Raw genomic sequence first — 26,769 nt, forward strand, 5'->3', positions numbered from 1 at the left:
TGATATTATTTTGAAGCAGATTGTGCTAAATTAAGATGCATATTGTAATCCCTCATAGCAATCACTAATAAAATAACTTTTAAAACGTAGAAAAAATCAACAGATAAATTCAAGTGGTTTATGAAAACATATTTAATGTCAAATACCCAGTAAAGGAGAACAAAAGAGACATAAGACAAACAGAAAACAAATAGCAAAATTATAGGCATAAATCCAGTCATATCAGGAATGTCATTAAATGTGCAAAGACTAAAAACTTCAAAAGACAGGGACTGTCAGACTGGATCAAAACGTCAGACCCAGCTGTGTGCTGTCTTTAACAGAAACACCCTAGATTCGAAGACGCAAATAGGTTGAAAGCAAAAGGATAGAAAAAAAATACACCATGCAAACAGCAACCATAAGAGAGCTAGCGTTTCTTTATCTATATCAGACAAAGAGACTTTAAGACTTAAAGGTAAATCATAATGATAAATGGGTCAATAGAAGAGTTAGATATAACAATTATAAATGTATATATGTACAACCTCTGTTGGTTAACCCAAAGTGAGTGAAGGAAAGATCGACTGAATTGAAAGGAAAAATAGACAATTTGACAACAATTGTTGGAAAATTCAGTACCTCACTCTTGACAATTGATGGACTACTGGACAAAAAAAGTCAGCAAAAGTAGGATTGTCAAATGGAGCACAGTATGGAAAACAGTATGGCAGTTCCTCAAAAAATTAAAAATAGAATTACCATATGATTCAGCAGTTCCACTTCTGAGTATATATCTGAAAGAATTGAAAACAGGGTCTCAAAGAGATATTTGTACACTCATGTTCATAGCAGCGTTATTCACAATAGTAAAGAATAGAAGTGCATGCAGCCCAAGTGTCCACTGATGGATGGCTGGATAAACAGAATGTGGTGTACACTACAGTGGGTCCTTATGGAAGATTTTTCAAGCTCAAATTGGAGAAAGGCTGCTATTTCTTAGTTGTGGGGCTGGTGCAACCAGCTACCATGCTCCCTGTGTGAACACAGATGACGTCTGCCGTAGGTAAGAATGAAAACACCCCATAGGAAGAAGCAAAAGGGACAGGTGGAGAGACAGAGGTCCAGACAGAGTACCCCGAGTCCCTGGGTCCACTCGTCCTCAAGGCCACCATGACTTCTGTCCTTCCTCATTGAGTGAGCTTGTTAATTTCCTCCCAGTTGCCCTTTGTCTCTTTTGCTTCGGGTCGTTTGAATTTCTTACCACTGTCCTGACCATCACAGGGACCACCTTTTGCTCCAATCAGGTGTGGTTTGGGAGCGAGGGTCACACAACAGAAAGTAAGGCAGCTTCTCTGGACAAAAGCACCCCGAGAAGTGTCGCTCTGAAGGGAGACTTGGGCACGGCAGCCCCTAGAGTTTCTGCACGTGGGTGCTGCCACGTGCTGCATGTGGGTGCAGAGGGTCCCTCTTGGGGGAACGGCCCAGCTCATGCCCTCGCTGAGAACTGCTCATCCCCCTAGCCCTTTCTGAAGGGACAGTGGCAGCTTCTGTGTTAGCCCCAATTTCACCTGTCCACGGTAGATTGGAGTGGAGTAGACACGCCCCAAGATGGGGCCATTAATTCTGTTTTCCAGGTGTTGGAACTAGGACCAGAGACACTAGTTCAAGGGTGTTGGTTGCTGCAGGCAAGAGGTGGTGTAGGGCTAGAGCTGGGGAATCAGATACAGGGGAACTGCAGAGGTGAGGGATCCAGCTAGTGGCTTTGGCTCCTGAGAGACAGTACGCTCTACTTCTGATGGACCAGCCCCGATTCTTCATGAGTACCAGCTGTACTTGCAACCATTGCTGCTATGAGGTCCCCATCTCTGTGTCCTTCCAATGAATTCCTCTTTTTGCTTGACTTAGCTTGAACGAGTGCCTCCTTATGATCAAATGTACCCTAAGAGCCTAAGAAACTTTTAGAAAAAGCCCAGTTATTTTATTCTTAATATTATCATGTCAAGGTATATTACCATTACATTCAGCTTTGTTGGCGGAAATGAATTATTCATAATTTCACGCTATTTGAGTTTTCCCTAATCTTATGGATACACATGACTAAATGGCTCAGGGACTCCTTCAAATAAAATTTTCAACTTGTTACTCCCCTGCTGAATTGGTAAGGACACTTGGATGCAAGAACTAGAAGGTAGCTTAAGAAAGAGAGGGAATTTATCATAAGGCTATGAGAAGTCTTGTGGAAGCAAGAACATATAGGCAGGGAAAGACTGGAACTAGGGTCTGGAGAGCTCTCAGGACCCTCCTTCTCATAAATGCTTCTCCTCTGCCTCTGCTTCGATCTCCCTCTCAACAAAATAATGCCGTATGCATTTCCATGCCCTATGCATTACATATGAGAAACTGCAACCATCAAAATCTCCTAAATTTCCATCCCCACTATGCAAAAATTTGTCCGGGATAAGACTGAATATCCTAGCTTCACGTCCAATTTCATGGACTGGATGAGGTGTCTATCCGTGAATCAAGAAAATTATTTTGCCTGGGCCAAGAGAGGGTTATGGTATGATGCAAACTGGCTGCCAGGGTCCCACCATGTTTACAGGGATTCTGATTGACCCAGTTTGCATGCAGTGTCTATTCCTGGACTAATCAAAAGTGGCCAGGGGACAGTATTGTGTTGGACAAAGTGGCATTCAGCTTTCCGCCATTTTTGTTTCCCATGTAGACCTGAAGAAGGGGCAATTTCCAGAGGGGGAAAAAAAGAGACTGAGTAGCCATTCCTCAAAATGGGTCCACTGTATTCCACCCCTGTCTGCCCATCCTTTTCTTCTCATTAACTTCCTGCCAACCAGGCCAGCCTCACTATTGTTCTCTCCTTTCACCTGTTATCCGAGAGGGAGCTCCCATGTCTCACAAGAATTCCTCCAGCAGAACTTTGGGTTCCATGGCCTCCTTCCTTCTCAGAGGTCTCACACCATCCACCGTACCCCTCCCTTCTTCATGATCATTTTCTGCCTCTCAGCTGGATCCTTCCCACTGACATTTCTAAATGCCCCAACACCCACGACTTGAACTCCCCAACCCTCCCCAGCCTCACCCAACTTCAGCACTTAACTTTATTTATATACAATTTTTTAAAGTTATACTCCATTTATGGTTATTATAGAATATTGGCTGTATTCCCTGTGTTGTACAATACATCCTTGTAGCTTATTTTATACATGATAGTTTGTACGACTTAAATCTCTACCTCTATATTGCCCTTCCCCACTTCCCTCTCCCCACAGGGAACCACTAGTTTGTCCTCTGTGTCTGTGAGTCTGCTTCTTTTTTGTTATATTCGAAAGTTTGTTGTATTTTTCAGATTCACCATATAAGTGATATACAGTATTTGTCTTTTCTCTGTGTGACTTATTTCACTTAGCATAACACCCTCCAAATCCAACCATGTTGCTGCAAATGGCAAAATTCTGTCCTTTTTCAAAAAATAGTTTTAAATTGAAGTATAGTTAATTTACAATGGTGTGTTAGTTTCAAGCATACAGCAACGGGATGTATATATTTATACATATATATATAAAGAATATACATATCTAGATAGATAGATCTATATTCATTTTCAGGTTCTTTTCCATTATAGGTTATTACAAGATATTGAATGTAGTTCCCCGTGCAAACTGTAGGTCCTTGTTGTATATCTATTTTATATATAGTAGTGTGTATCTGTTAATCCCAAACTCCTAATTTATCTCCCCCCACCAGAATTTTTGTTCTTTTTTATGGCTGAGTAGTATTGCATTACACACACACACACACACACACACACACACACACATATATATATACCATGTCATCTTTATCCATTCATCTGTTGATGGACACTTAGGTTGCTTCCATATCTTGGCTATTGTAAATAATGCTGCTGTGAACACTGAGGTGCATGTATTAATATCTTTCTGAATTAGTGTTTTTGGTTTTTTTTGGATCTCTACCCAGGAGTGGAATTGCTGGGTCACATGGCAGTTCTATTTCTAGTTTTCTGAGGAACCTCCATACTGTTCTCCATTGAGGCTGCCCCAGTACATTCCCACCAGCAGCCCCAGCACTAATCTCTCTCTCCACCTCTCTTTCCTCCCCAGCGAAGTCTACACTGGCTCACCTCCCCTTCATTCCTCAGTCACCTCCAGTCTGGCTTTTACTCTCATCACTCACGGAAAGGCTCTTGCTGAGGTCACCCAGGCCTCCAAGGTCACTGACCAGGGGTCCATTCTCAGTCTTTTGCCTCTTCTCTGACATCATCAGCCTTTGATATTGTTGACCATGCCTTCCTTCATAGGACACACGCTTCCCCACGCTCCGCTGGCTGCCCTTCTGTCTCACTCCTTGGCCTCTGGTCTCTCTCGCCAGTGCTGTCTCCTCCTCTTGGCCATTAAATGTTGGAGATCTTAGGGCTTGGTTCTAGACCTTCTCTCTCACTCTATATTTGCACCCACAGATTTAATGATCATTTTGTCCTGAGGACTCCCAAGTATATCTCCCCCAGCCGTGATTTCTCCTCTGGGCTCAAGGTCTTTATAGCCACCTCCCAATCAACAATTCCCCTTGTCTGTCTTGAAGGCATTTCAGACGCAACCTGTGCAAGGTTGATATCATTGGCTCCCTCACCCATCCTTACCCATCCCTGGTCCTTTTTCTATGCTCTTGACCTTGGTGGATGGTACCACCAGTTCTGCCCAAGTCAGAAACCTATAAGTCACATCTGAAACTTGTCCCCTTTAGCTCATTTCCAATCCATCACCTAATGCCTCTAATATTGAATCTTTTTACTTTTCTCTGTCTTCACCTCTCACCAAGTTTGTAGCTATAGCCTCCCAAATATCTTCTCTTGTTCTCTTTGGTTCCACTGCCACAAGTGTTTTGTTTTTTTGTTGCTTTCAGCTCTCTCGTTTTGTTTGTTTTAGCTATGTTACTGTCACTGCTCTGCTAAAACCTCTCAGTGGCTTCACAAAACTCCAAACTACACATGCTCGGGTCCACTCTTGTAACGCTTCTTTGAATTCCTCAGCATGCCATATGCTCTCTCCAGCCACAGACACCTTTGCATTTGCTGTTGTCTCATCTGGTTTGTGATTGTCTCCTCTCCTTTGTTTAGGTGACTTTTATTCACGCTTCAGACCTCAACTCATACATCATTCCCCTGGAGTAGCCCTCCTGATTCGCCAGAAGAAGGTAGGTTGCCCTACCGCATTTCCTTGTAGACCAGTGGTTCTCTACCAGGAGCAATTATGCCCTTCTGAGGGGACTGAGGGGACATTTGGTAGTGTCTTGAGATATTTTTAGTTGTCACAACTGAAAGGTAGGGTGGGGCTTGATCCTGGCATCTAGTGGATATAGTCCAAGGCACTACTTGACATCCTACAAGGCACAGGACAGCCCCCAAAACAAAGAATTATCCAGTCCCAAATGTCAACAGTGCTGAGGTTGAGAAACCCTAATGTCAACCTATGTTCTCTCCTTTGGAGTGTGTGTCTCAGTTATTACTGTACACTCACGGTATACATCTTTGATTGGTGTACATCTCAGTTTGACTGTGAGCCTCATGAGAGCTGCAACTATGGTGGTTCTCACTCTTATGGGGTCCTCCATGCCTGGCACATCCCTACACTCATTTGCTGATCCAGATACAAGGATACTGGGAAGTATCTTCCCCTCTCTTTTTGGTAGGGGCATCTTGATTTTCCTGTGGGCAACAACTGCATTTCATCTGGTCTTGGTGGGTGCCTCTATCACAGTACTGTGGACATATGGCTTGCAGTAGACTAATCAGACCGTTTCCTGTTTTTAAAAATCAAGTTGGAAAATTTTGTTAATGAACATGGAATAAATATTGGAAAACAGCCATACTCGTTCACCTACATCTTCTCTATGGCTGCTTTCACAAACAACAGTAGAGTTGAGGAATTGCAACAGAGACTGTATAGCCTGCAAAGCTGAAAATATTAACATAGACCATGGTCATTCATAGAAAATAATGCTTGCCAATGCCTGATCTAAAGCATAATTCATGAATTCTCACTGATGAGATCCTTGGCGCTGCCCTGGGCCTCTCTAAGGCCAGCTTGTTCACTTTTCTTCAATTTTGTGACCTTCCCAGTAATATTCCAGTAACCCTCTTTCCCCTACCCCCTTTCTTTGCTTGGTTTAGCCAGAGGAGGTTTCAAACATCACTTAAAGAGTCTTAACTAACTCAGCAACCCTACGGATGTGTGTTACGTAGTTTAATATCGCAGTAGGTTGAATGGTGGTCCCCCAAAAGCTATGTCCATGTTCTAATCCCTGGAATCTGTGAATGTGACCCTATTGGCAAAAGAGGTCTTTGCAGATATAACTAAGTTAAGGATCTTAACTTAATCCAGGAGATCATCCTGGATTAGCTGGGTGGGCCCTAAATCCAATGACCAGTCTCCTTATACACAGAGAAGAAGGCCCTGTGAAGATAGAAGCAGAGATTGGAGGGATTCCTTGGCAGACACAGCCAAGGACCATTAGAGCCAGGTGAAGACAGAAGAGGAAAAAAAAAAAATCCCCTAGAGCTTTCAAAGGAAGCAGGGGACTGCTGACACCTTGATTTTGGACTTTTTTTATTTTTTTAAATTAATTAATTTATTTATTTTGGCTGCCCCGTGTCTTAGTTGCTGCACTCGGGAAATTCGTTGCGGCATGCGGGATCTAGTTCCCCAACCGGGGATCAAACCTGGGCCCCCTGCATTGGGAGCGTGGAGTCTTACCCACTGGGCCACCGGGGAAGTCCCGATTTTGGACTTTTAGCCTCTAGAACTATGAGAGGATAAATTCCTCTTGTTTTAAGTCCCCAGTTTGTGATAATTTGTTACAGAAGTTATAGGAAACTAATACAACATTCACCAGCCATTTCCTAATGCTGTTAGGATAAGATCCAGTCTCCTTAAAGGTTTATAAGGCTTTTCATAGTCTGGTCACTGACAACATTTTCTTTTTTTTTTAATTACTACCTTTTTTTTTCCCAGAATTTTTTAAAAAATTAATTAATTTATTTATTTGGCTACACCAGGTCTTAGTTGCAGCACACAGGATATTTTTAGCTGCAGCACACAGGATCATTAGTTGCAACATGCAAACTCTTAGTTGCAGCATGTGAGATCTAGTTCCCTGACCAGGGATCGAACCAAGGCCCCTTCCACTGGGAGCACAGAGTCTTAGCCACTGAACCATCAGGAAAGTCCCTAAAATTACTACCTTTTGTAGGCTCCCCCAATATCAACATTCCCCATTAAAGTGGTACTTTGTTAAAACTAATGATCCTACATTGACACATCATTATCATCCAAAGTCCATAATTTACCTTAGGTTGACTTGTACTGTTGTATACTCTGTAGGACAAATTGGACAAATTATAATTACATATCCACCTTTTCAGTATCATACACAGTAGTTTCACTGCCCTAAAAGTCATCCGTACTTCACTTATTCATCTCTCCATCTTCCCTAACCCCTGATAGTACTGATCTTTTTACTGTATCCATAGTTTTATCCTTTCAAGAATGTCATATATTTGGAATCATACAATATGTAGGCTTTTCAGACTGGCTTCTTATACTTAGTAATACACACTTAAGTCTCCTCCATGTTTTTTCATGGCTAGATAGTTCATTTCTTGTTAGCACTGAATATATTCAATTGTTGGAATCTACCCCAGATTATTTATACATTTACCTAATGAAGGATATCTTGGTTGCTTCCAAGTTTTGGTCATTATTGATAAAGCTGCTATAAACATCTGTGTGCAGATGTTTGTGTGGACATAAGTTTTCAACTTCTTTCGGTAAATAACAAGTAGTGTGATTGCTGCATTGTATGGTAAGGGTGTGTTTAGTCTTATAAGAGACCACCAAACTGTCTTCCAAAGTGGCTGCAGCATTTCACATCCCCACCAGCCGTGAATGAGAGTTCCTGTTGCTCCACATCCTCACCAGCATCTGATGTCAGTGTTTGGAATTTTGGCCTTTCTAACAGGTGTGTAGTGGTAGCTCATTGTTGTCTTTGTTTACATTTCTCTGATGACATACGATGTGGAGCGTCTTTTCATATGTTCGTTTGCCATCTCTGTATTTCCTTTAGTGAGGAGTCCATTAAAGCCATTGGCCCAATTTATAACCGGGTTGTTTGTTTGTTTGTTTTCTTATCGTTGAGTTTTAAGAGTTCCTTCTATATTTTGAATAAGAGTCCTTATCAGATATGTCTTTTGCAAATGTTTTCTTGCAGTCTGTGGCATGTCTTTTTTTTTTTTTTTTTTTTTTTTTTTTTTTTGCGGTAAGCAGGCCGTTGCGGAGCACAGGCTCCGGACGCGCAGGCTCAGCGGCCGTGGCTCACGGGCCCAGCCGCTCCACGGTATGTGGGATCTTCCCGGACCGGGGCACGAACCCGTGTCCCCTGCATCGGCAGGCGGACTCTCAACCACTGTGCCACCAGGGAAGCCCTGTGGCATGTCTTTTTATTCTCATGACATTGTCTATTGCAGAGCAGAAAATTTTAATTTTAATGAAGTCCAGCTTATCAGTGATTTCTTTCATGAATTGTGCCTTTGGTGTTGTATCTGAAAAGTCTTCCCCAAACTCAAGGTCATTTGGACTTTCTCTTATGTTATCTTCTAGGAGTTTTATAGTTTTGTGTTTTACATTGAGGTCTATGATCCATTTTGAGTTAATTTTTGTGAAGGGTGTAAGGTCTGTGTCTAGATTAATTTTTTTTTCTGCCTGTGGATGTCCAGTTGTTTCAGCACCAGTTGTTAAAAACACTGTCTTTTTTCCATTATATTGCCTTTGATCCTTTGTCAAAAATCAGGTGATGTATTTATGTGAGTCTATTTCTGGGTTGTCTGTTCTTTTCCATCACCCTATTTGTCTGTTCTTTTGCCAATACCACACTGTCATGATTAGTGTAGCCTTATACTAAGTCTTGAAGTCAGGTAATGTTAGTCTTCTGACTTATTTATCTCCTTCAATATTGAATTGGCTATACTGGGTCTTTTCTCTCTTCTCATGAAGTTTGGAGTCAGTTTGAAAATATCCACAAAGTAAATTGCTGGGATTTTGATTGGGATTGCAATGAATCTTTCAGTCAAGTTGGAAAGAATTGATAATTTGACCAGATTCCGTAATCCAATCTGTAAAAACGGAATAGCTCTCCCTATAGAGTTCTTTGATTTTTTTTTTTTTTTTTGCTATGCCAGGCAGCTTGCGGGGTCTCAGTTCCCCAACCAGGGATTGAACCTGGGCCAGTGACAGTGGAAGAACTCCCTGTTCTTAGATTTTTGTTCCTCAGAGTTTTTAGTTTTCCTCATATAGCTCTTGTACATATTTTGTTAGTTTTATACCGAAGCACTTCTTTTTATTTTTTTGGTGCTAATGCAAATGGTATTTTGTTTTTAATTTCAAAACCCGCTTGTTCATGGCTGGTATATAGGAAAGCAATTGACTTTTGTACATTAACCTTGTATTCTGCAATCTTGCTATAATCACTTTTTAGTTCCAGGAGTTTTTTGTTGATTCTTTCTACGAAGACAATTATGTCATCTGCAGACAATGACAGTTTTATGTTTTCCTTCACAATCCGTATACCTTTTTATTTTATATTCTTGTGCTCTTACATTAGCTAGGACTTGCGTACAATGCTGAAAAGCAGTGGTGAGAGGGGTTGTCTTTAGTTAGAATCTGATCTTAGTGAGAAAGCCAAGTCTGATCACCATGAAGTATGATGTTAGCCGTAGGGTTTTTTAAAAAAATTTTTTTGGAATATAGTTGATTTACAATGTTGTGTTAATTTCAGGTGTACAGCAAAGTGAATCAGTTATACATATACCTACTCTTTTTAAGATTCTTTTCCCATATAGTCCATTCCAGAGTATTGAGTAGATTTCCCTGTGCTATACAATAGGTCCTTGTTAGTTATCTATTTTATATATAGTAGAGTGTATATGTCAATCCCAATCTTCCAATTTATCCCTCTCCCCCTTACCCCTTGGTAACCGTAAGTTTATTTTCTACATCTGTGACTCTATTTCTGTTGTGTAGATAAGTACATTTGTAGGCTTTTTTTAGATTCCACATGTAAGTGATATCATAGGATATTTGTCTTTGACTTCACAGCTGTAGGGGTTTTTTTTGTAGATATTCTCTGTCAAACTGAGGAAGTTCCCTCTATTCCTAATTTACTGAAAGTTTTTGTCATGAATGGGTATTGGATTTTGTCAGCCGCTTGTTCTGCATCTGTTGATATGATCGTGTGCTTTTTCTTTTTTAGCTTGTTGATGGGATGGATTACATTAATTTTTGAATGTTGAACCTCCTTGTATACCTGGGATAATCTCACTTGGTCAAGATTTATAATTCTTTTTATACATTGTTAGGTTTGAGGTACTGATGTTTTGTCGGTGCTTTTTGCATTTATGTTCATGAACGATATGGGTCTGTAGTTTTCTTTGTATTTTTTTTGGCAACACCACGTGGCATGCGGGATCTTAGTTCTCTGACCAGGGATCGAATCCACGCCCCCTGCACTGGAAGTGTGGAGTCTTAGCCACTGGACCACCAGGGAACTCCCTACTTTCTGGGTTTTTTGTTTGTTTGTTTTGTTTTTTGGCCACGCCACGTGGCTTGTGGGGTCTCAGTTCTCTGACCAGGGATTGAACCTAGGCCACGGCAGTGAAAGCCCAGAATCCTAACTACTAGGCCACCAGGAAACTCCCCCAGTTTGGGAAGGGTATTGATTGTTGACTCAATTTCTTTAATAGATAAAGGCCCATTCAGAGTGTCTATTTCTCCTTGTGTGAGTTCTGGCAAATTGTATCTTTCAGGGAATTTGTCCATTTCATCTAGGTTATCAAATTTGTGAGGATAGGGGGCTTCACTCGTGGTGTAGTGGTTAGGAATCTGCCTACCAATGCAGGAAACATGGGTTCAAGCCCTGGTCCCGGAAGATCCCACATGCCACAGAGCAACTAAGCCCGTGCGCCGCAACTACTGAGCCCATGTGCCACAACTACTGAAGCCTGTGTGCCTAGAGCCTATGTTCCGCAACAAGAGAAGCCACCGCAATGAGAAGCCCATGCACCACAACGAAGAGTAGCCCCTGCTCGCCACAACTAGAGATAGCCCATGCGCAGCAACAAAGACCCAACACAGTCAAAAATAAATAAATTAAATAAATAAGTCAAAAAAAGTTTTGTGAGCATAGAGTTGTTCCTTTATAATATTCCTTTATTATACTTTTAATATCTTTGGTAGCTATAGTGATGTCCTCTCTTTCTTTTCTGATATTAGTCATTTGTATCTTCTCCTTTTTTTCTTAGTTAGCCTGGATAGAGGTTTATCAATTTTATTGATCTCTTCAAAGAATCCGCTTTTGGTTTTGTCGATTTTCTCTGTTGGCTTACTGTTTTCAAATTCATTGATTTCTACAGTAATTTTTTATTATTTTTCTTCTTCTTACTTTGGATTTTCTCTTCTTTTTCTGGTTCCTAAAGTGGACGCTTAGATGATTGATTTTAGGTCTTTCTTCTCTTCAAATATATCTAGTTGATGCTATAAATTTTCCTCTAAGCTCTGCTTTCACTTCATCCCACAAATTTTGAAAAGTTGTATTTTCATTTAGGTCAAATTTAAAATTTTTTCTCTTGAGATTTTTTTCTTAGACTTATGTGTTATTTAGAACTGTGTTGTTTACTCTCCACATATTTTGGGATTTTCCAGTTATATTTCTGTTAATGATTTCCACTTTAATTCAGTTGGGGTCTAAAAGAAGACATTGTATGATTTTTACTATTTTTAAAAAAATAAATTTATTTATTTTATTTATTTATTTTTGGCTGCATTGGGTCTTCATTGCTGCACATGGGCTTTCTCTAGTTGTGGCGAGCGGGGACTACTCTTCGTTGCAGTGCATGGGCTTCTGATTGTGGTGGCTTCTCTTGTTGCAGAGCATGGGCTCTAGGCACGTGGGCTTCAGTAGTTGTGACTCACGGGCTCTAGTGCGCAGGCTCAGTAGTTGTGGTGCACGGGCTTAGCTGCTCCGCGGCATGTGGGATCTTCCCGGACCAGGGCTTGAACCCATGTCCCCTGTACTGGCAGGCAGATTCTTAACCACTGCACCACCAGGACATCCGATTTTTACTTTTTAAGGTCTGTTTTACAGCCCAGAATGTGGTCTATTTTGGTGAATGTTCCATGTGAGCTTGAGAAGAATCTGTAATCTGCTCTTGTTGGATGAAGTAGTCTACAGATGTCATTTATATCCAGTTGATTGACGGTACTGTTAAGTTCAGCTCCATCCTCACTGACTTTCTGCCTAGTGAATGTAACCATTTGTGACACAGGCGTGCTGAAGTCTCCAACTCTAACAGTGGATTCGCCTATTTCTCCTTGCTGTTCTAATAGTGTTTGCCTCAAGTATTTTGATTCTCTGTTGTTAGGTGAATACACATTAAGGATTGTTATGTCTTCTTGCAGATTTAACCCCTTTGTCATTATGTAATCCCCCTCTTTATCCCTGATAATCTTCCTTGCTCTGAAGTCTGGCCCATATGAAATTAGTATAGCTACTCCCACTTTTAAAATTAGTGTTAGCAGGCTCTAGCTTTCTCCATCCATTTACTTTTATTTTAATTTTTTAAAAAAAGTATTTATTTGGCTGCACCAAGTCTTAGTTGTGGCATGCGGGATCTTCACTGCTGCATGTGTGATCTTTTAGTTGTGGCATGCGGGCTCTTAGTTGCGGCACGCAGGATCTAGTTCCCTGACCAGGGATGGAACCTGGGCCCCCTGCATTGGGTGCGAGGAGTCTTAACCACCAGGGAACTCCCTATCCATTTACTTTTTTTTTTTTTTTTGCAGCGCGTGGGCTTTCTCTAGTTGCAGAGAGCAGGGGCTACTCTTTCTGGGGATGCAGGGGCTTCTCATCCTGGGGATACAGGGGCCTTCTCATGGCGGGTGGCTTGTTGCGGAGCACGGGCTTTAGGCACACGGGCTTCAGTAGCTGTGGTTCACGGGCTCTAGAGCACAGGCTCAGTATTTGTGGCGCACGGGCTTAGTTGCTCCGCGGCATGTGGGATCTCCCCGGACCAGGGCTCGACCCGTGTCCCCTGCGTTGGCAGGCAGACTCTTAACCACTGTGCCACCAGAGAAGCCCCTATCCATTTACTTTTAATCTGTATGTGTCTTTATGTTTAAAATAGGTTTCTTGCAGACAACATATAGGTAGGTGATGTTTTTTAATCCACTGTGACAAATTTCTATCTCTCAATTGGCAGATTTAGACAATTGCTATTTAATGTGATTATTGATATTGTTGGATTAATTAAGATCAATTGGATTAATCATTTGGGTTCATTAGATCAATAAAAATAAGAAAAATAAAAGTTTGGATTTTACCTTCACTTATTTATCCTCCAGTGCTTTTCCTTTCTGTATGTATGCCCAAGTTTCTGACCTATATTATTCTCTTTCTCTCTAAGGAACTTTTAACATTTCTTGCAAGGCAGGTCTACTGGCAACAAATACTCTCAATTTTTGTTTTTCTGAGAAAGTCTTCATTTTTCCTTCACTTTTTTTTTTTTTTTTTTTTTTTTTTGCGGTACGCAGGCCTCTCACTGTTGTGGCCTCTCCCGTCGCGGAGCACAGGCTCCGGACGCGCAGGCCCAGCGGCCATGGCTCACGGGCCCAGTCACTCCGCAGCATGTGGGATCTTCCTGGACCGGGGCACGAACCCGCATCCCCTGCATCGGCAGGCGGACTCTCAACCACTGTGCCACCAGGGAAGCCCCTTAGCATATTATTTAAATTTTAATTTATTTATTGAAGTATAGTTAATTTACAATGTGGTGTTGTAAATCAACTACACAGCAAAGTGATTCAGTTATATCTACATTCTTTTTTTAATATTCTTTTTCATCATGGTTTATCATAGGGTATTGAATATTTTCCCCTGTGCTATAGAGCAGGACCTTGCTGTTTACCCATCCTGCTTGTAATAGTTTGCATCTGCTAATCCCAACCTCCCAATCCATCCTTCCCCCACCCTCCTCCCCCTTAGCAACGACAGGTCTGCTCTCTATGTCTGTGAGTCTGTGTCATATGTAGGTAGGCTCATTTCTGTCATATTTTAGATTCCACATATAAGTGATATCACATGGTATTTGTCTTTCTCTTTCTAACTTAGTATGATAATCTCTAGGCGCATCCACGTTGCTGCAAATGGCATTATTTCATTCTTTTTATGAAAGCCCCTAGCATATTAATCAGATTAAAAAACAACAACAACAAAAACTCCTGGTCTGATCATTCCAACCTCCCTGCCATCTCTCACTCTGGTTCTGATGTCTGCTCTGTCTCCTTAAATTGTATATTTTGCCTTTTAGTATGTCTTTTCATGTTTTGTTGAAAGCCACCTTTCAACGTGCTGCTGTCCTGGGTAAAAGGAACTGCGGTTCCTTCAGTAAGGCCGAGGTAAGATGTGGGCTTAAAGGAAGGGTTCTCTGGCCCTAGACCTGGTGTTAGTCTTTTGGTGAGCCAGTGCCCGGTGGACTGTGAAAGTTACCATTGCCGCTGGCTTTTTCTTCCCCCTCCTAGGTGGGTTGGGTTGGCTGGAGGGGCTGGAGTTGTGTATTTCCCTTCCCCCAGGTCGGTTATGCCTGATGAAAACCTAGTAGGCTGGACTCTGCTAAAGTGGTTTCTCCTGCGGGCACGCCTTGTTAAGAACGGAATGCTCGGGGGTATTTAAACGTGACTCCTTGCCTCTCCCCCTGCTTGGAAGGAGGAAGAAACTTTTCTCTGATGGTCGGTCGCTGTGAGGACCCAGTAAAGCCGCCGGAGGCAAAACCGCAAAAGCTTGGGGTTCTCCTACCACTGGTCCCCCTAAGTTTTTAACTCTCAGAATTGTCTACACCGAGCCTCCAGCAATTCGTCAAGTAAAGTTCAGTTTTTCCGACCTCGACTTTACCTACCCCAGTGCCGGTTCCCACGGAGGGTTCTGCTCCAGTAAGTTGTGATTCTATCAGCCTGTGTGTCTTTCTAACCTGGGAGCTAGCAATTTGCCCTGTGATCTCACTTCTCTGATGGATCTAAGACTTGTTGCTTTTTCAGTGTGTTCAGTTTTTTACTTGTTAGGATGGAGTGGTGACGTCTAAGCTCCTTACATGCAGACCAGAAACCAGGAGTCCCACGTTTTTCTTTAAAAACTTATTTTGGCATTTATAGTTCCTTTGCCTTTACATGTAAATTTTTAGCATCAGCTTATATATTTCTACAAAAATCTTTCTAGGATTTTGATTGGTATTTTATTGAATTTATAGATCAATTTTGGTGGAAATTACATCTTAATAATATCAAGCCTGCCAATCCATGAATGCAAAATCTCTCTCCATTTACTTAGGTCTTATTTCATTTCTTTCATCAGCGTTTGGTATTTTTCAGGATGCACATCTTTCACATATTTTGTTAGATTTTAGCCTATGCATTTCAGGATTTTTTGTGCCCTTGTAAATGGTACTTTAAAAATTTCCATTTTGTAATTATTCTTTGCTAGTGTATAGAAATTTAATTGACTGAACTGACCTTGTAATACTGCGACCTTGGTAAATGCATTTATTAGTTCTAGAAGCTTTTTAAAAGTAGAATCTTCCCTATTTTCTACATAGACAGTCACGTCATCTGTGACTCAAGAGTTTTATTTCTTATCACTTTTATTTCTGTTCTTTCCTTGCTCCTCTGGCTGCGGCCTCCAGCATGGTGTTGAATAGAGGTGATGACAGTAAATATCCTGGCATTGTTGATTTTCGGAGAAAAGCTTCCGTCTTTCACTGTTAGATATAATGTTAGTTGGTTTTCTGTAATTGCCTTTGATTGGGTTGACGAAGTTCATTCTATTCCTAGTTTGTGGAAAGTTTCTGTCATAAATTATTGTGGATTCTGTCAAACACTTAAAATTTTTCTTTCTTTTTCTTTTGCTTGCGTTGAGATGTTCACATAGATTTTCTTCTTTACTTTATTGAATTACATTAATTGATTTTTTTTAATTTTTAAAATACATTTATTTATTTTTGGCTGTGTTGGGTCTTCATTGCTGCGCGCGGGCTTTCTCTAGTTGTGGCGAGCAGGGGCTACTCTTCGTTGTGGTGCGCGGGCTTCTCATTGCGGTGGCTCCTCTTGTTGCAGAGCACGGGCTCTAGGCACGCTGGCTTCAGTTGTGGCACACAGGCTCAGTAGTTGTGGCCTGCGGGCTCTAGAGCGCAGGCTTAGTAGTTGTGGTGCATGGGCTTAGTTGCTTCAAGGCATGTGGGATCTTCCCCGGGTCAGGGCTCGAAGCTGTGTCCCCTGCATTGGCAGGCGGATTCTTAACCACTGCACCACCAGGGAAGTCCCATTAATTGATTCTTGAATATTGAACCAGTTTTGCATTCCCAGGGTAATCTCCTCCACTTTTTCATGATGCATTATCCTTTTTATGTATTGATGAATTCAATTTGCTAATATTTTGTTTACAGTTTTTGTATCCAAGTTCATGAGGGATATTGGTCTGAAGGTTACTTTTTCTTGTAATATTTATTTCAGGTTTTGATACTGGGTAATGGCCTCAAAAATGAGTTGGGGAGCAATTTTTTCTCTTCCACTTTCTGGAAGATTTTGTGAAAATTTGTATTATTTCTCCCTTAAATGTTTGGTAGAATTCACCACCGAAGCCATCTAGGCCTGGACATTTGGTTTGGTTTGATTTGGGGTTTGTTTTTTTTTGAATATTTTAAACAACAATTCAATTTCTGTATTACATATAGGAATATCTAGATCACCTGTCTCCTCTTTCTGAGCTTAGGAAGTTTATATCTTTCAAAGAATTTGTCCATTTTATATAATTTGTCAAATTTATAGGTATACTGTTTAAAATATTACCTTATCCTTTTAATGTCTAAGATCTATCGTGTAAGATCTTTCATTCTTCTTTTATGTTGGTAATCTATATCTTCTCTTTCTCTCTCTTTTTTTTCTTAATCCGGCTAGAGGTTTATAAATTTTATTGATCTGAGGAACCACTTTCTGGTTGAATTTATTTTTCTCTATAATTTTTCTGTTTTCAGTTTCATTGGTTTCTATTCTACTTTCATCTTTATTAGTTGCTTCTTTCTGCTTACTTTTTCTAGCTTCTTAAGGTGATAGATCACTGATTTGATACCTTTCTCCTTTCCTGATATAAGTATTTAAGGCTATCATTTTTTTCTCTAGGCACTGCATTAACTTCATCCTGCTTTTGATTAGTTGTGTGTTCATTTTCATTTAATTTAAACTATTTTTAATTGCTCTTGAGACTTTTCCTTGACCCGTGGGTTATTTAGAAGTGTGTTGTTTAATTTCCAAATATTTGAGGGTATTTCAGGTACCCTTTGTTCTTGGTTTCTAGTTTAATTCCTTTGTGGTCAGAGAATACACTCTGTGTGATTCCAGTTCTTTCAAATTTGTTGAGGTTTTCTTTATTTCCCACCATATGGTCTAGCCTGGTGAATGTTCCATGTGTACTTGAAAAAATGTGTGTTCTGCTCTTGTTGGGTGCAGTGTTCTATCAATGCCCCTTAGGTTTTCTTCATTCAAAAGACATTTTAGTTGGGTTTTCTGTGTCTTGCCACTTAAAGTGTTCCTGCCAATAAAGAATTATGATTGGCCTGAGTCATTTGCCCAGTCCTGTGGCTATAGGACCAGGTTCTCTGATTGGCACCCCATTCACATCATTGGACTGGAGTTGAGGACAATGGTTCCCTAAAGGCATTGCGGTACTGGCCAGGCCAAAGCAATAAATGCTGACTACGTCCAGTCCTTAACTTTCACCGGTGCATGCACACACGTATGTTTGCACAGACACTTGCTCATAATCCCAATAAGTATAACGTTTAAAATTCCTCTGTAGGCGTCTCTTAAATAACTCCAGAATCTCACTTATTTTCCAAATGAAGATAATGCAAGTCACCACCAAATAAAACACAGCTGCAAGCCCAGATTCTTCGGATGAGATACATACATGGCTTTTGATCCTGTCTGAATAATACTCCTCCCGGTGCAGTAACCTATGTGCTAGATGATGAATGAACACACTTCTACCCCTCCAAGGATCTCTTGGTGCAGAAAAGCCATAAAAAAATATTTAAAAATCCTCACGAGGTGTTCAGTGGGACCAATTTAAGCCCCAGGGTGAGACAGGACTTTGAGGAAGGACTGTAAAGGAATAACGAAAACATCTAATGCATTCGCTGAATCAAAGCGAACACCAGTTTCCAGACGCTGTGTTGGTTTTGTCCATAAGGAGAGGCCACCTGATTTTAAGGATGTGTTAATTCACTGACATCTTATGCGGTGGACTGTGGATTCAGTGCAGATGTCATAAAAACCACCAAGCATACCCCTTCCAATTATTTGATGGTTGCAACAATCTATATTTTTCTTAGGTGGTATTGCTTTCGATTGCTATGTTGGAGGAAAGGAGAAGTTCCAGTGTTTTCTTTTTGGTCCTGCCTACCATGGTGGCAGCTTACTCCATGCCTCAGGAAGCTAATCAAGGGATTCTGCCTGACACTGAGAATCCATCCCAGCTGTTTACACTTGAACAGAAAATAGCCCTGGGATGAGCCTGCCTGCCATAGGTGCACCTGATCCTCTTATCTCTGGATCCACGTGGTCCTAAGCTAAACGGCAGGCAGCAGTGATGATCAGAGTTGATAGCATCCCAATACTTAGCATCAACTTGGGATGAGTATCCAGTAGCCCAAAGACTTGAGGATGTCCATTCCTCTGGGGCACATTTCTCTCTGGGGAATGTGAGGAAGAAGACTTATAATTTGCCTTGATGCTTGGGTAGGTCTTAAGGCTACCTGACATCTACTTTAGTCTAAACTAGAGACTGAATCAATGAAGTGAACCAGCTTTAAGAATTACATAAAAGGCCTTGACCTGGTTGATTTTCTTCAGTTGGGCCTATTCTCATTAGACCTGGACTTATTTTATGGGAAAAAAAAATGGGTCATCTGTCACTTTAATTCTTGAGAATTTATAATTAATTAACCACAGCTAAGATCACTGGGCACCACACCGTTTCATGAAGTTAAATAAACGTGCCTGTCCTGTTGCCTGTTATGATAACTCGGTCCACTTTGCTTCTGGCAGGTAAGAGTGGCCACCTCGACAAACCACCCTTGACTTCTCCCATCCCCACTGCAATTGGTCAGTGAGGCCCATTGCAACCCTCCCCTCCTCGCTCCCCCAGCCAGGAGAACAGTCATTTAAAGCCCATTTTATTTTATTTTTTTATTTTTTTGTTTTGTTTTTGTTTTTTTGCGGTACGCGGGCCTCACCCGTTGCAGAGCACAGGCTCCCGACGCGCAGGCTCAACGGCCATAGCTCACGGGCTCAGCCGCTCCGCGGCATGTGGGATCCTCCCAGACCCCAGACCGGGGCACGAACCCACGTCCCCTGCATCGGCAGGCGGACTCTCAACCATTGCGCCACCCCTAAAGCCCATTTTAAAAGACTGACATCTTTCTCACCAATGCCTTCTCATTCCTCATGGCAAAAGTATGCACAGTCTTTACAGGCATAATGGGAGACATAGCGGGGGCAGGAGGTGGGGGGACTGGGTGAGTGGGAAGCATAGGATGGTTCCAGTTCGGCATTCCTGTCTCCTGAAGTCTTTGAATTCTTTCTTCTGTTTGATGCCGAAGTGTTACTGGCCTTCCCATGTCACTTTGCACAGAGCAGAGTTCAGAACATTAGCCGAAACAGCAAACTGCAAAAGCAGCTGTCATGCCTCCTGAAAGAAGGCACTCAAATCCATAACTTTGGAAAAGTGAACCCCACCTTCCCTGCCCAAGTTCCCCAAGTCCATTCTCACCAATACATCCAAGACGTGTGCCTAGACACATTAGCAAATTCCTGCCCTTCTTCCACAGTGTAATTCTTTTTCCTACCCTGGTTCTGCATTTCTCTCCAGACCACGTTGGGTTTGGATGCTGGTTCCCAGCCAAGTAGAGGTTTGAGGTAGGGAAACGGGATCTTTCCTGGGAGGGGGAGGGTTTTTCCTCAGGGAGGGGAGGCACAGTGAGGGGTGTTTCAGAATGATGGGGTTTGGGGGTATCGCAGACTACTCCTGGGTATTTTAATTTCATTTCCAACTTGTCGGCCTTTCTTTCTCAACCATTTCTGTAACTTTCAGTTAAACGTACTGTAGACAGTGAACTTGACTGTGTATATTCTGCAAGCCTAGCATCCACCTGAGATTGTTTGGTTTCCGGTAGTCTTAGGCCTACTTTTAACCAGTACATAGTAGGAAGACTCTCAGATTCTATTCCTTTCCTCGAAGCAAGTGTTTTGAGATTTGGGCTACTGGTACTTTAAAGTTTGCTGACGCTGACAGAAGCCACCACTCTATTTCCCAGCTTCTGCATTTCTCATACCCTTTAAATTGGCCTCTGGATAAAGTTAAGGGAAAAAGGCTCGGTGTATGTATAGGATGCTACCTTATTTTATGCAGACATAATTCTCACACCATATAATTCACCTTTTCAAGGTGTACAATTCAGTGGTTTTTAGTATATTCACAGCGTTGTACCACCGTCACTGCTCTTTAGTTCCATAACATTCTCATCAGCCCAAGAAGAAACCCTGTTCCCATTAGCGGTCACTTCCCATCCCTCCCTGTTCCCAGCCCCCGAAACCACTAATTTACTTTCTGTCTCTGTGGATTTTCCTATTATGAACTTTTCATATAAATGGAATCATATAATATGTGACCTCTTGCGACTGACTTCTTTGATTTAGCATCATATTTTCAAGGTTCAGCCATGTTGTGTTATATATATATCAGTACTTTTTTTCATGATTAAATAATATTCTATATATGAATATACCACATTTTATATATGCATTCACCAGTTGATGGATATTTGCATTGTTTCCACTTTGGGGCTATTATGAGTAAAGCTGGTAAGAACATTTGTGTATAAATTTTTGTGTGCACATGTTTTTATTTCTCTTGGGTCTATATCTAGGAGCAGAATTGCTGGGTTGTATAGTAACTCTATGTTTAACTTTTTGAGGAACTGGCAATCTGTCTTCCAAAGCAGCTGCGCCATTTGACATTCCCACGAGCAATGTGTGAGGGTTTCAATTTCTCTGCATCCTTGCCAACACTTGTTACTGTCCATCTTTGATTGTAGCCATATTAGTGTGAAGTGGAGTATGTTACCTTTTATGTAAACATGAAGAGGAAAGAAGAATATATCTGTATGTAATTGCTTATTATTTTACAGAATAGCTCTGGGACATTATATGAGAAACTAGAAATACTGATCGCTTCCAGGGAGGGAAACCAGGAGCTGGTGGCCAAGCTGGGAGGGAGATTTTATACTCTCTACTCTTCTCGAAGTTATTCCATTTTAGATCATGTGGAAATAATTACCTATACAAATAATTAAATTAATTTGAAGTTTAAAAAATAAAAGTCACATTTATTGATGTATAGCAGGGCTTGGCACCTATGGCCTGTGGACCAAATCTGACCTGCCTCCTATTTTTCTGTGGCCCATAAGCTAAGTAGTTTTTCCATTTTTTTAAATTGAAGCGTAGTTGACTTACAATACTGTGTTAGTTTCTCTTGTACAGCAGAGTGATTCAGTTCTACATATATATATATATATATATATATATATATTCTTTTTTATATTCTTTTCTGTTATGGTTTACCCCACGATACTGAATATAGTTCCCTGTGCTTTACAGTAGGACGCTGTTGTTTATCCATCCTATTTATAATAGCTTGCATTTGCTAATCCCAGCCTCCCAATCCATCCCTCCCACACCCCCCTCCCCCTTAGCAACCACAAGTCTGTTCTCTGTCAGTTTCTGTTTTGTAGGCAGGTTCATTTGTGTCATATTTTAGATTCCACCTCTAAGTGATATCATGTGGTATTTGTCTTTGTCTGATTTACTTCACTTAGTATGATAATCTCTAGGTGCATCCAGGCTGCTGCAAATGGCATTATTTCGTTCTGAATAGTTTTTACATTTTTAAATGGTTGAAAACAATAAAAGAAGACTCTTTTGCAGCACATGAAAATTATTTGAAACTCAGTGTCCGTAAACTTTTATGGGTACACAGCCGTACTCATTTGTTTACGTACTTTCTGTGGGTGTTTTCCTGCTACTGAAGCAAAGGTGAGTAACTGCAGCAGAGACGGTGTGGTGCTTTCATGGTTTTTATGCCACTGGTTGGAACAAGGCCAATTGCAGTTGCACAGTTGGCACCCGATGGCATTTGGAGTGTCATACGTATTGCCATACTGTGACTTAAACGCAAAGTTTCCAGTGCATATCCTTTATGTCAAAACAAGGAAAAAAGACAAAAGTGGACTGACTGTCTTGCTGGTAAGGCATAATGGAGTGTGGTTTCTGTTGTTACCACATTACAAGGCAGGATGTTGCGTTTATTGTGCAATGACACTAAAGCTGTGCTTACAGAGTACAAGATACATCAGCAGGACCAGACTGAGCATTCATCAGAATAGTCCCAAATCAGAGGGAAGTGTGGTCAGAAAGATTAGAAAAGTTAAAACGATATCTCATCATGACAGAATTTTTCTTCACACAAATAAAAAATGAAAAAGAATCCACTACCAAAATTAGTTGTCAAGGGGCTCATGTGTTAGCCAAGAAAGAAGCCATTTGTAAATGGTAAGATAATTAAATGGTGTTTGATTGCAACAGCTGAATAAATGGGTCTGGGAAAAAAATGTTTTTAAGAATATTAGCCTCATACTGAGAGTAGTAGCTTGAAGAATTTAGGACATTGGGGACAAGAACAACTGAAAATCAGCAGATGTTACTACTCAGTTGGTGTTTGTTTAAGAAGTCAATACTAAGTTAAAAGTGACTAAAGGGCTTCCCTGGTGGCGCAGTGGTTGAGAGTCCGCCTGCCGATGCAGGGGACGTGGGTTCATACCCCGGTGCAGGAGGATCCACATGCCGCGGAGCGGCTGGGCCCATGAGCCATGGCCGCTGAGCCTGCGCGTCCGGAGCCTGTGCTCCGCAACAGGAGAGGCCACGACAGTGAGAGGCCCGCGTACCGCAAAAAAAAAAAAAAAAAAAAAGTGACTAAAGAATTAGCCTCTCTGAATAGTCTGATTGAAAATATTCTCGCCTGTAGTTCAAAGACATTGATAAAACGCAAATTCAGTACAGCCTGAAATTCAGTGTAAGCTTAAGTAGAATTAACTAAGATGTGTAACAACCAGAGGTATTAAAATATGTGTGCATTAAATAGTACAGACTTCCAGTTATAAGATAAATAAGTGCTGGAGATGTAATGTACAACAAGATGACTAGAACTAGTACTGATATATGACCCATAAGAAAGGTAGGAGAGTAAAGTCTAAGAGTTCTCATCACAAGGAAAATTTTTTCCCCTTTTCCTTCTTCTCTTTTTCTTTTTTTCTTTTTATTGTATCTATATGAAAAGATAGCTGTTAGCTGAACTCCTGTGGTCATCATTTCACAATATCTGTAAATCAAACCATCGTGCTGTACATGCCTGAATCTTGGACAGTTTGTATAGCAATTATTTCTCAGTAAAACTGGAAAAAATATGTGTGGAGCAGCCGTTGGCTTGGTTGGACAAAGATGCAAAGATTGTGAAAAAGTGAAGTGTTTAAATCTATGGTAATTCACTGTATTATCCATCAGCAGGCACTTTGAGGAAAATATCTGAATCTGTCACGTATTATTGAATCAGTAGTATCAATAATGAACTTCATTTCTTCTTGTGGACATAAACATCAGTTCTGTGAAGTTTTGTCAGAAATACAAGAGGGACATCCTCACTTGTCCTAACACAGAAATTTGAAGGCTTATCAGTGGCCAAGTTTTACTGAGATATTTTGAGCTCTGAGTCAAATTGAAATTTTTCTGAACAAGAAGGACCTCTTTCCTTCAACCACTATTAAAAATACTGAATGGCTTTGGAAGTTGGATTTTCCTGTGGACTTGAAAATGTTTTTTGTTTTTTTTTGTTTTTGTTTTTGTTTTTTGCGGTACGCGAGCCTCTCACTGTTGTGACTTCTCCCGTTGCGGAGCACAGGCTCCGGACGCGCAGGCTCAGCGGCCATGGCTCACGGGCCCAGCCGCTCCGCGGCATGTGGGATCCTCCCGGACCGGGGCACGAACCCACGTCCCCTGCATTGGCAGGCGGACTCTCAACCACTGCGCCACCAGGGAAGCCCGAAAATGTTTTTTAAATGAATTCAAACTAATATTAAAAGTCAAGAGACTTCCCTGGTGGTCCAGTGGTAAAGAATCCGCCTTACAATGCAGGGGATGAGGGTTCGATCCCTGGTCAGCAAACTAAGATTTCACATGCCGTGAGGCAACTAAGCTTGCACGCCACAGCTACTGAGCTCGCACGCCTCAACTAGAGAGCCTGTGAGCCACAACTGCAGAGCCCACGTGCCCTGGAACCCACGCGCCACAACTAGAGAAGAGAAAACCCACCGCTACAACTAGAGAGAAGCCCGTGTGCCACAACGAAGAGCCCACATGCTGCAACTAAGACCTGACACAGCCAAAAAAAAAAAAAAAAAGTCAATACAGAGCTTATATGTAACACACATTGGTGTTAAGTCATTTCAACTTTACTGTTTGAATCACAAGTAATGTCAAGCTGCTTTACATACTTCCCGTGCTTTAAAAGTTGAAACAAGAGGGAAGATCTCAATTCCTAAACAAACTTGCTGTGCATTTAGTTTTTGAGTTCAAACTGCAGTTCAAGTTGTGCTTTTTACACTTTGATGCAAACTCAAAGGACATCTGAATATTTAAGAATCCATTTAACTGTGTAACTGAGCAGCTTCCACCCAACCTTCAGCTGGAACTGATCAACCTGTAATGGAATGATGTGCTGAAAGGAAATATCAGGAGGAGAACCTAATAGAATTCTGTAATCTCCTTGTATGTGATGAAGATGCTCAATTAAAGTCACAGGCTCGTGCACTGTTACCAGTTTCGGCAGTAATTGTGTGAAAAAGCATTTTCAAAGATGGAAAACAAAATCTCATCACAGATCAGCATGTATAGATGAATATTTGCATTTGATTTTGATTATAGGGGACACTAACTTTGATCACCAATTAAGCAAATATTATCCCCCCCAAAGTATTCCATTCTTCTCATTAGTAGACCTATATAACAAAAATTATAGTTATTATATTTTGAATTTCATCAATTAAAAATTTTTCAAGTTTGTCTCCTCTCTTGTTATATAAGTGTGTACGTTCTTGAGTTTGCCCTTCACCCACAGAGCCTAAAATATTTATTATCAGGTGCTTTCTTAAAAAGTTTACACGTTAGAGCAGTTGAACTTAACAGATGTATACAGAACACTCCACCCAACAGCAACAGCATACATATTCTTAAGTGCACATAGGACATTTTCCAAGATAGACCATAAGGCCACAGATTAAACCTCAGTAGATTTTAATAGATATTATACAAAGTATCTTCAACCACAACAGGACAAACTAGAAATAATAACAGAAGGGAAACTGGGAAATTCATACATTTGTGCAAATTAACACTCAACCAATGGATCAAAGAAGAAATCACAGAGAAAATACTTAGTGATGAATGAAAACAAAAAGCATCACAAACCAAAACTTACGGGATGCAGTGAACGCAGTACTAGTGGTGGAATTTAGAGCTATAAACACTTACATTAAAAACAAGAAAGATTTCAAATTAACAACCTAAATTTACAACTTAAGGAACTAAAAAAGAAGAACAACGAAACCCAAAACTAGCAGAAGGAAGGAAATAATAAAGATTAGAGCAGAGATAAACAAAATAGAGAATAGGAAAACAACAGAGAAAATGAATGAAACCAAATGTTGGTCTTTGAAAAAAATCAACAAAATTGACAAATATTCAGCCACATGGGCTAAGAAAAAAGAGAAGACTCAAGTTACTAAAATTAGAAATGAAAGTGGGGACACTACTACCAATGCTACAGGAAAAAAATAGATAAGAAATTACTATGAAAAGTTATAGTCCAAAAAATTGGATAACCTAAATGAAATGGACAAATTCCTAGAGACACCAACCTAAATCATGAAGAAATAGAACATCTGAATAGACTTGTAACTAGGAAGGAGACTGAACCAGTAATCACAAATCTCCCAACAAAGAAAAGCCCTAGACCCAATGGCTTCATTGGTGAATTCTACCAAACATTTAAAGGAGCACCAATACCAGTCCTTCTCGAACTTCTGCCAAAAATTAAAGAATGGGGAACACTTTCTAACTCATTCTGTGAGGCAAGCATTACACTGATGCCAAAGCCAGATAAAGACACTACCGAAAAGAAAACTACATACCAATGTAATACACCACATTAAGGGAGTGAAAGGGAAAAAAACAACAAAACAAAACAAACCACATACACATGACAATTGATGCAGAAAACGTATTTGACAAAATTCAACACCCTTTTATGATAGAGTGCTCAACAAACTAGGAATAGAAGGAAACTAGCTCAATATAATAAAAGCCAAATATATCTTTTACCACTGAGTATGTTAACCCACAGTTAACATACTCAGTGATAAAAGACAAAGATTTTCCTCTAAGATTAGGAACAAGGCAAGGTGCCCTACTTTCACCACTTCTATTCAACGTAGTA

General features: G+C 40.7%; 1 long non-coding RNA gene across 1 annotated transcript in view; it reads left to right on the plus strand.

Moving 5' to 3' along the window:
* The window catches only part of LOC117197655 (uncharacterized), a 98,913-nt gene that overhangs the window by 6,527 nt on the left and 65,617 nt on the right, over positions 1–26,769 (plus strand). Inside the window, exon 2 of the long non-coding RNA XR_004478396.2 lies at positions 5,135–5,211. This is a non-coding gene — a long non-coding RNA (uncharacterized LOC117197655). The remainder of the gene's footprint in view (positions 1–5,134; positions 5,212–26,769) is intronic.

The sequence above is a fragment of the Orcinus orca genome, chromosome 16 (assembly GCF_937001465.1).
Source record: "Orcinus orca chromosome 16, mOrcOrc1.1, whole genome shotgun sequence".
NCBI lineage: Eukaryota > Metazoa > Chordata > Mammalia > Artiodactyla > Delphinidae > Orcinus > Orcinus orca.